An 11,300-nucleotide genomic window follows, 5' to 3' on the forward strand; every position below is an offset into this window, starting at 1 on the left:
ATTAAATTGACTCTTGACTCTCTTTGACTCTTGACCTATCCTATCCATGTACTTGTCCAAATATTACCTGCCTCCTCCAGCAGCTCATTAGATTTTCCTACCATCCTTTGTGTAAAAAAGTTGCCTCTCAGGTTCCTATGAAGTCTCCCCCCCACCCCTCACCTTAAACGTATGTCTTCCGGTTTTTGATTCCCCTACTCTGGGTAAATTTACCCTATCTATTCCTCGCATGATCTTATGCACCTCAATGAGATCACCCGTCATCCTCCTGCGCTCCAAGGAAAAGAGTCCTAGCCTTCTCAACCTCTCCACTCATAAATAAATTGCTAATATAATTATGATACAAAACCAACAAGAAGCAGTTGAAATACAAGTATCTGCAGATGCTGGTTTACAGAAAAAAACACAGTGCTGGAATAATTCAACGGGTCAGTCAATATCTTTGTAGGACAAGGATTGGCGTCATTTCAGTTGAGGTTCCAAATGGGCCGTGACCTCCATTAACTTTAATGTAGCTCAGTGGCTGAGTGCACATGGCCGTCCGAAGGCGGGGTGCATTGGGTGCGACCGCACCCCCCTTTTTTTCCCCCCTAAGAAAAAATCAACCAAAAAAAAAAAAAAAAAAAAATCCGAAAAACAAATCAACGTTTCCACTTTGGAAACGGCCAGTTCTCTTTTCTCCCGTCGCCGGGCAAGAGTGGCTGAATCTGAACCCAACGGCTGTAACCCCAACACCAGACGCCGCTGCGGCGGAGCCCGCTCCCCTCGCCTCCCCCTGCCGCCGGGGCCCAAGCCATCTTCCCCCACACCACCCCCGCTGATCCCCACTGGGCCCACGCCACCCCTGCTGGGCTCATGCCACCCCCACTGGGCCCCCGCCACCTTCATCTTCGCCCACCCCCCCCCCCCCGCAAGAAAGAGGGGGGAGGGGGAGGGGGAGAGAGAGAGAGGGGGAGGGGAGAGAGAGATGGGGGAGGGGAGAGGGAAAGGGGGATTATCTTTATTGAGATTGCAACAGTAAGATCGGTTTTAGAACTATTATATTTTCTCCTCCATATGAATAATAAGAATGGGGGGGGGGGAGGGGGGCAATATGTGTCAAGCCGATAGCCTAATCGATAAAGAGCTGAGAAGAGGAATCAGAGCTGCCAAGGAAAGGTACTCTGAGAAGTTGTTGAGCAAGTTCTCAGCTAATGACTCTTCTTCAGTTTGGAAGGGCATGCAAGAAATCACCAGCTATAAGAGGAAAGGCCCCCCCCCCCCCCCCCCCCCCCCCCCCCCCCCCACCCCCTCCATTCTTTGGACAATTGTCAGCTGACGAACGACCTGAATGAGTTTTACAAGAAGGAACTGCAGATGCTGGAAGATCGAAGGTACACAAAATTGCTGGAGAAACTCAGCGGGTGCAGCAGCATCTATGGAGCGAAGGAAATAGGCGACGTTTCGGGCCGAAACCCTTCTATGCGAGTTTTACTGCAGGTTTGAAAATCAGAAACGTAACCCTGAAACCCCCTCCCCAACAAACACAGCCAGACCCCAGTCTGCAAAGAATGGACCCAGCACACTCTCCTTCCCATTCACCACTTCACACCTACTTAAGGCAAGACTCCAGTATGAAAAGAGTGCACCCTTTCCCACCCCACTCAACACTTCACACCTACTCACAGCCTGACCTCAGTCTGCAAAGACTGGGCCCTTCTACACCCATCCCACTCCAATCACCACTTCACACCCAATTACTCATTTTTAACCAGTCCCTGCCTGCTTCAAAGTCTCCACTATTGTCGTTGTACCCAAAAAGGTAAGGATTACTGGTCTTACAGACTACAGGCCTGTCGCACTGACCTCTGTAGTCATGAAGACCGTTGAAAGGTTTGTGCTGGCCAAGCTGAAAAATATCACAATCCCTCTGCTGGACCCTCTGCATTTTGCATACTGGGCCAATAGATCTGTGGATGATGCAGTCAATCTGGGCCTGCACTTCATCCTCCAGCAGCTAGACCGCCAGGGAACCTATGCGAGGATTTTGTTTTATTGATTTTAGCTCTGCATTCAACACCATTGTGCCAGAGCTACTACGCTCCAAACATTCTGACTTGACTGTGCCTGAACCCCTTTGTCGGCGGATCACCAGCTTTCTGACAGACAGGAAACATAGAAACATAGAAAATAGTGCAGGAGTAGGCCATTCGGTCCTTCGAGCCTGCACCGCCATTCAATATGATCATGGCTGATCATCCAACTCAGTATCCTGTACCTGCCTTCTCTCCATACCCCCTGATCCCTTTAGCCACAAGGGCCACATCTAATGCCCTCTTAAATATAGCCAATGAACTGGCCTCAACTACCTTCTTGCAGAGAATTCCAGAGATTCGCCACTCATATACTGTGTGAAAAAGGTTTTCCTCATCTCGGTCCTAAAAGATTTCCCCCTTATCCTTAAACTGTGACCCCTTGTTTTGGACATCGGGAACAATCTTCCTGCATCTAGCCTGTCCAACCACTTAATAATTTTGTAAGTTTCTATAAGATCCCCCCTCAATCTTCTAAATTCTAGCGAGTACAAAACGAGTCTATCCAGTCTTTCTTCATATGAAAGTCCTGACATCCCAGGAATCATTCTGGTGAACCTTCTCTGTACTCCCTCTATGGCAAGAATGTCTTTCCTCAGATTAGGAGACCAAAACTGTACGCAATACTCCAGGTGTGGTCTCACCAAGACCCTGTACAACTGCAGTAGAACCTCTCTGCTCCTATACTCAAATCCTTTTGCTATGAATGCTAACATACCATAGCCCTTCTTCACTGCCTGCTGCACCTGCATGCCTACTTTTAATGACTGGTGTACCATGACACCCAGGTGTCGTTGCATCTCCCCCTTTCCACCATTCAGATAATAATCTACTTTCCTGTTTTTGCCACCAAAGTGGATAACTTCACATGTATCCACATTATACTGCATCTGCCATGCATTTGCCCTTTCCCTTTAACTCCATCGTCCACTATCCCATTTGACACCCCATCCCCCTTATTCAGTTTAAAACCACCCGTGTAGCAGTGGCAAACCTGCCTGCCAGAATGCTGGTCCCACACCTGTTAAGATGCAATCCGTCCATTTTGTACAGTTCCCCCTTACCCCAAAACAGATCCCAGTGATCTAAGAATCTAAATCCCTGCCCCGTGCACCAGTTCCTCAGCCACACGTTCAGGTCCCGTATCTCCCTGTTCCTGCTCTCGCCAGTACGAGGAACTGGAAGCAAACCGGAGATAACAACCCTGGAGGTCCTGCTTTTCAGCATTTTTCCGAGCTCTCTAAAGTCACGCTGCAGAATATTCATCCCCTTCTTTCCGACATCGTTTGTGCCGACATGCACTACCACTTCCGGCTGTTCACCTTTGCCCTTGAGGATTTTCTGCACTCTGTCCGTGACATCCTGGATCCTGGCACCAGGAAGGCAGCACACCATCCTCGCATCCCGTCTGTTGCCGCAGAAACCCCTGTCCGTACCTCTCACAATGGAGTCTCCCACTACAATGGCGTTGCCTGCCTTAGGCCTTTTTGGTTTTGGCTCAACAGCCCTATTCGCATCGCAAGCCAGTCCGCTGCTCAGTGTAAAAACGTCTTCTGTCCCGACAGCTTCTAAGTGGGTGAACCTGTTTACAAGAGGTACAACACCCGGGGACGTTGGCATTCCATGCTTCCCTCCCTTTCTCACTGTCTCCCACCTTCTCTCTTCCAGTACCTTAGGTGTAACAATCTTACTGTAGGACTTGTCGAGGAATGACTACATTTCTTGGACGAACCGGAGGTCATCCACTTGCTTCTCCAGTTCCCCAACACGGTCCTTCAGGAGCTCCACCTGGATGCACTTCTCTCATTTGTAGCAGCCAGAGGCACCAGCGGTGTCCTTGACCCCCCACATACTGCAAGCCTCTTAGGTTCCTGTTAATTTCTGAAATATTGGTCATAAATTTGGTGCAAAAATGCTCCAAAATAAGGTATCAGAGAGCATCTAGAAACCCTGGCGTCGAGGGACTTCACGCTTCGCGCACGTGATGTGTGCAGCGCGCATATTATTTCACATTCAGTTTTTTGTAATCCTGTCATGCCACCCCCATTTTTGAAAAGCTTTGTACGGGCCTGGTGTAACACTCATCAAATGTAACTCATACCTAACTTTTTAAATATCCCTGATATCTCCAAACGCTGGATGGTGCCTAGATTAAGAATCTGATTGATTTTAAGTTTGAATCACAGCATGAGATGTCTGTGGAATTCAGACTCAAATCAATAAATCTTGTGTTTAAATGTTTGTATCAGAAAAGGTAACATGGAATGATATCTTCTGTCTTTCCCTGGTTGCTCTAGATGTGACTGTTCCAATGTAGCTGATAGTTCTCTAAAATAATCTATCACCTGCCCCAAAATAAAATCAGTCTGAACAAGGGTTTTGACCTGAAATGTTACCTATCCATTCCTTTCACATATGCTGCCTGACCCACTGAGTCACTCTAGCGTGACCTATCAGGCCCTTCAGTTCTAGGTCAACTATGGATGGTCAATAAATGGTAGCCTTGTTAGTGTCATAGTTATTAAGTCAGACAACATGAAAACAACCAAACCAAGATGCTCCATCTACGCTGGTCCCACCTGCCTGTGTTTGATCCATATCGCTCTAAACCAATGCAATATAATTGAAAATCAAATGAGATTTAAGCAAATTTATGGAATATAGAAATACGTCAGATGATAAAAAGACCACTGTAATTCACTTAGCCATGCCCATGAAATGTTACATCTGATGGTACCATGCATTGCGTTACAAGATACGGTGAAATAATCTTTGTCCCAGCTATCTATCAGCTTATTTTTTCTAGATTTATTCCTGTTTTTTTTTAATGAAGGATACAGCATGGAAACAATCTCTTTGGTCTACCAAGTACATGCCGACCATCGATCACCCGCCCTGAATAGTTCTATGTTATTCCACTTTCGCATCCACTCCCTACACACTAGGAGCAATTAATCTACAGACCCGCACGTCTTTGGGGTATGGGAGGAAACTGGAGGGGACCCACGTGGTCACAGGGAGAACGTTACGGGAGAAGGAAGGAGAATGAGATTGAGAGGGAAAGATAGATCAGCAATGTTGAAATGGCAGAACAGACTCGATGGACTGATGGCCTAATTCTGCTCCTATGTCTCACAATCTGACGAAAGAGCAAACTCCAAACAAATAGCACCTGAGGTCAGGATTGAACCTGGATCTCTGGGGCTGTGAGGTAGCAGGTCTACCAGCAGCGCAACTGTACACTGTGTGTGTTTTAATGTGGAGGCGGCATAGTGATGCACCAGTAGAGCTGCTGCCTCACAGCGGCAGAGGCCGCGGTTCGATCCTGACCTCAGGTGCTGTCAGTGTGGAGTTTGTGCGTTCTCCCCGTGACCGTGTGGGTTTTGTCCGGGTGCTCCAGCTTCCTTCCACATTCCCAAGACGTGCAGGTTTGTAGGTTAATTGGCCCTCTGTAAATTGTCCCTAGTGTGCAGGATGGAACCAGTGTACGGGGGTGGGGGGGGGTGAGTGATCGCTGGTCCGTGTGGACGGTGGGCCAAAGGGCCTTTTTTTCCCACTCTGTATCTCTGAACTGAACTAAAACTAAACCTAGAATCGTTTCCGTCTTTGACTTAATCCTCCCTCTCCTAACATCAATGGAAGGATTCTGCATTCTGTCTGTCCTCATCATTTCTGAGTCTGAAGTCACCAGCCTGAAGAAGGGTCTCGAGCCGAAACGTCACCCATTCCTTCTGGTGCTGGATGGCCTCCTCCTGCACCTATATTTTCTATGTTTCTTCTCTCCAGAAGTGCTGCCTGTCCCGTTGAGTTACTCCAGCTTTTTGTGTCTATCTTCATCATTTCAAAGGTGACTTCACTTTATGGTGACTGATCACCCTCTCCCCCCTCCCCCCACCCCCACCCTGCTAGCAAACACAGAACAAATTCCCATTTTTAGCCGGATCAGGAGAGTGCGAGAGTGAAAAGCACTTTGATTATTATCAGCAAGGAGCTGCTTTACTTAAATAATTGGTCTCTCATGCTGTGCTGAAGAAGGCAAGGAGACATCATTTCCTGCAAGCTTTGCTGTCACTTCAGTCAGTGGCCGTGACTCATTTCACATTAGCGATAAAGGAAAGGAAAAAAAAGTGATTTCCTCCTGTTGGTTTAGTCACCCTAGTCAAAGTGGCTGACGCACGGAGGTTGAAGAACATTACTCCCACTATCATTATTTGCAATCTCCTTCATAATCCATTTCTTTTAAAAATGATCCTTAAAAAAAGCCCACTCACTTTCTTTCAAGCACAAGGAGGAAGCAGCTATCTAAAGAACAAGCCCTCGTCCTTAATTATGAACAAGAATAATGTTAGTAACGAGTTCAATATTTGTGATATGCAATTACCATAGAAATTGAAACCGAAGGAGATAAACTGGTGGCACGGGTTGGAAAAGAGATAGGTTGCGTTAATCACATCTCCCAGCTCATCATCATCAGCTTCATGGAAACATTCCTTAAAATGCTATTAAAATAGTCACAGTCATTGAATCACACAGGGTGTACACAGAGCCTTCGACCCACATGTCCCATCTACACTTGTCCCACCTGCTTGCATTTGGCCCATATCCCTCTAAACCTGTCCTATCCATGTACTTGACTAATTGTTTCTTAAACGTTGCAATAGTCACAAAACTTTCCCCCACTTCCAGATCCTCTCCCTTTTTTACTCAACTCCCTTTTAATTAACCGCTGATTAACCGATCTGAGCCCCTTAATTATTTAGGAATCTGCAAATGGATATAGATCCTTTGAGCGGCACAGTGGCGCAGCGGTAGAGTTGCTGCCTTACAGCGCCGGGGATCCGGGTTTTATACTGACTATGGGCGTTTGTAAATTCTCCCTGTGACCATGGGGTGCTCCACTTTCCTCTCACACTCCAAAAACGTACAGGTTTGTAGGTTAATTGGCTTCTGTAACATTGTAAATTGTCTCTAGTGCGCAGGATAGTGCTAGTGTACGCTGGTCGGCACAGACCTGGTGGGCCAAAGGGCCTGCTTCCAGCGATCTCTAAAGTCTAAAGTCTAATCTAAAGTGGAATAAAGGTCTAAAGTTCTGCTTATCCTGTTGGAGTTTTAAATACACAATGACTGCTAAAGCTGTTGCTTCACAGCGCCAGAGACCCAGGTTCAACCATGACCTTGGGTGCTGTCTGGGAGGAGTTTGCATGATCTCCCTGTGACTGCTTGGGTATCCTCCGGGTGCCCAAAGATGTGAGGTTTGCAGGTTAACTGGCCTCTGAAAATTGCCCCTCGTGTCTGTATCTTTCATCACGTTCATCTTCTTTGGAGGGCATGAGGGCCAATTGAGGTTCCATCTTTCCCAGAACTCATCCCAGTGACCGAGGAATCTAAATCCTTCCTTCCTGTTATTTTTTCAGCCACATTTATTTGATAGTCACAAGATGGGAACAGGCCCTTCATCCCAACTTGCCCACACCAGCCAACTTGTCCCATCTACACTAGCCCCACCTGCCCCCATGTTCCTCTAAACCTGTCCTATCCATGTACCTGTCCAAATGTTTCTTCAACGTTGCTTTAGTACCTGCCTCAGCGACCTCCTCTGGCAGCTTGTTCTTTACACCTACCACTCTTTGTCTGAAAAAATGATACCTCAGGTTCCTATTAAATCTTCCCCCCCTCACCTTAAACCAATGTCCTCTGGTTCTGATCTATCCTTCTACTGGACTCAGCGTTCTTGGCCCGAGAAATTGTCGTTCTTGCTTTCCTTCCTCTTATTTCTTGTGTGAAATGTATCATTGAACCAAGTTTTGCCTTCTGGTTTGTCATCAATACTGTTATTTAAATGTACATTACAATAGATTATTGCCTTTTTCACTTGAATCTGTGCTCTTATTGACTCTCAGCGATTATTTTATGTTTAACCACCAAGTGTTAATGACAGTCCTCGCGGTAATCATTGTGGGGAATGTTTCAAGAGTAGTTACTGCATCTGGCCGCTTGAGGCAAATTAATTAACAATATAGTGATACAGTCATTAACCCAGTGTACCTTAGGTGCCATGGTGCCTGTTCAATTAGATCGCACACAGGGGAAGGAATCCACAGTCCCAACCAACACAGACGATGTTCCCACTTGCCTGCTCAGGAAAATCGATGTGAGCAGCAAGAGCAGGTTAGCAAATAGAAAATTAGCTCCCAAGTGATCTTGCCTGAAAAGAACAAAATATGGTGCTGAATCTTCCTTTGAATGAATGCCCAGACCTGGCTGCACGCTTGTCTGATGCTTTTGACAGATTGAGAGGTTTAAATATGAAGGACATACTGTACAAAGATCTGAAATAGCAGTGGCAGTAAGTCATCTGGCTCTCTGAGATTGTTCTGCTGTTCATCAAGATCAAGGCTAATCTTCTGAACCAGTTCTCTCTACACTATCCCCAAAACTCTGGTTCTCGAAGCATCCAGAAGTCTATTGATCTCTGTTTTGAATAAACTCAATGGCTGAGTCTCCCTTAGCTTCCTGGATAAAGTTACAGCCATTCACCCCCTCCCCCCCCCACCCCACCCACTCCCCCCATTTCTCTTCATCACAGATCTGTGCGATTTACCTCTTTGTTCTGGGGCTATGATTCTGCTTCAATGGTTTAGTGCTGCTTCTATAGTCACAAGCGTGAAGTGCAAACTCACAGTAAAATTATTTTCTTACAAATAGTCCAGTAGAATATCCACAATTAGCAAAGTCTCCAGAAATAGTCTACTGATCCGATATGGAAGAGGCACCATTTTCAGAATCCAGTCCTGGCTCTGGGTATTCTGAGTGGTGCCCATTCCAGGCGAGCCCCAGGCTGCTACGGGCCTCCAGCCATCGCCTTCCCTTGGAGGGCACTTCTGCCCTCTGGTGACCTGACCATAGCAGCCCATGGCAGAACATAAGGCATTGTGTCTGAAGGTTGATGTCTGAGCCTCACTCCACCTTCCCACCATTGATGCTTCTACGACATCACAGCTACAGGCATAGGTCTTCTGGACAATGCTTCATGTATGCATGAGCTGCCCAGACATGTGCCATGGCCAAAATTGCATGAAGACATATGTTTGGATACCACCTTTTGTAAAAGTCATTATGCACACCAGCTCCCCAGTATCGTGAGGCAGCCCTTGAGATTTTTGGACCTACCACCCCTTATTGATTGCAGTTCCGACATTCAACCTCCTTGGGAGACTTCACCATATCAGTTCACTTGGGAAATCAAACAAAACAATTTTGTGTTCAAGTGGACTTATCTCTGTCATCTGCTTCAACCCTATAATCCTTAGGGGCAGAATACTTACAGTTCTGTCCCATTCAGTTGTGCTGCCTTAAACCGGTCTGGCACTTTGGAGCAGCAGTAGAGTCACTGGCTTACAATGCCAGAGACCCAGGGCCATTCCTGACTACAGGTGCTATCATAGGCTCCAAAGCCACACTCAGCAAAATCAATAACCCCACTCTCACCATCGACGGCACCACTGTCTCCCCATCTCCCCAGGCCTGCAATCTTGGCGTGATCTTTGATTCCACGCCTCACATCCGCCATGTCATTAAAACCTCCTTCTTTCATCTCCGCAACATCGCCAAACTCAGACCCTCTCTCACACCGCCCGCTGCTGACTCATCCATGCCTTCATCTCCTCCCGACTGGACTATTGCAACTCACTTCTCCTTGGCATCAGCTCCACCTACATCAACCGACTCCAACTGGTCCAGAACGCAGCCGCCGGATTCATCACCCATACCAAATCCTGGCATCACATCACTCCAGTCCTCAAACAACTTCACTGGCTTCCCATCTCCCACCGGATCACCTACAAAATCCCAATCCTCACCTACAAAGCCCTCCACCATCTGTCCCCCCCATATCTCACTGACCTCCTCTACCCCTACCAACCCTCACGGTCCCTCAGATCCACATCAGCCGGTCTCCTCTCCATCCACAAGTCCAACCTCCGCAGTTTTGGGGACAGAGCCTTCTCCAGGGCAGCTCCCAGGCTCTGGAACTCCCTCCCCCAACTGATCTTCAATTCCGTGTCCCTCACCATCTTCCAGTCCCGCCTCAAGACCCATCTCTTCACCTCTGCCTATCCTTAGCCCCACGTGCCGTCCCTTTTCATCTGTGCATTAATTGCCTCATACTGTGTTTTGTATTGAATTCTGTATTTACTTTGTATACTAGTCATGTCTCTACTATTTATTTAATTCCCCTTACATGTTTTTCCTCTACCTGCTAAATTTTTGTAAGGTGTCCTTGAGACTCTTGAAAGGCGCCCATAAATAAAATGTATTATTATTATTATTATTATCTGTACAGAGTTTGTACGTTCTCCCCGTGATCTGCGTGGGTTTCTTCCCACACTCCAAAGACGTACAGGTTTACAGGCTAATTGGCTTGGTAAAATAGTAAATTGTCTCTAGTGTGTGTCGTATAGTGTTGGTGTGGGGGTTGTTGGCAGAGACTCCTGTGGCTGTGTGGAGATCATGCAAACTCTACACGATCATAACCCGAGGTCAGGATTGAACCTGGTTCTCTGGAGTTGCGAGTCCACAGCACCATCTGCGGTGCCACCTTGCCAGCAATCTTTCCTTCTGCCTTCATTTCTTTCAAGATCTCTCTCATTAAACCTACTTTGATGGTCATCTGGTTTAACATCTCCCGTGACCCGGCATAAGGCCCAGTTGGATACCATTGTGATGAAGTCCATTAGGACACAAAGTGCTGGAGTATACTCAGTGGGTCAGGTAGCATCTCTGGAGAAGATGGATAGGTGGCCTTTCGTCAGATGGGATGTTTTGCAACGTTAATGGTAATATGTTGCAGTGTATCAACATGCTCAAATAGAATCTGTGCAAATATAAACTGTTCTTCCAAACACTTAAGATTGAAGGAGCAAGAAAATAGGATATGGAATGAAAACAACATTTATTGATATTTCATGACAAAACTCAATGGTGTTTTTAACCACCCTTAACTTGCGGCCTGTGCCTTATGGGGCAAAACAGTTAGAAAAGGGTATTAGAGCTGGGGCCAAAAGGAAACAGATATAGAACACCGTACATAGTTAACAGAAAGAGTAACATCAGTACAGAAGTCTAAAAGCACAATCAGTCTTCACAGTAAAATAATTGACTCAACCAGCAGCTGAATTAATGAATCGGACTGGAGGGATGCACCTTCCAGACTTAGTTACACCAAGTTCA

This window comes from Leucoraja erinacea, chromosome 29, assembly GCF_028641065.1.
Source record: "Leucoraja erinacea ecotype New England chromosome 29, Leri_hhj_1, whole genome shotgun sequence".
Lineage (NCBI taxonomy): Eukaryota > Metazoa > Chordata > Chondrichthyes > Rajiformes > Rajidae > Leucoraja > Leucoraja erinaceus.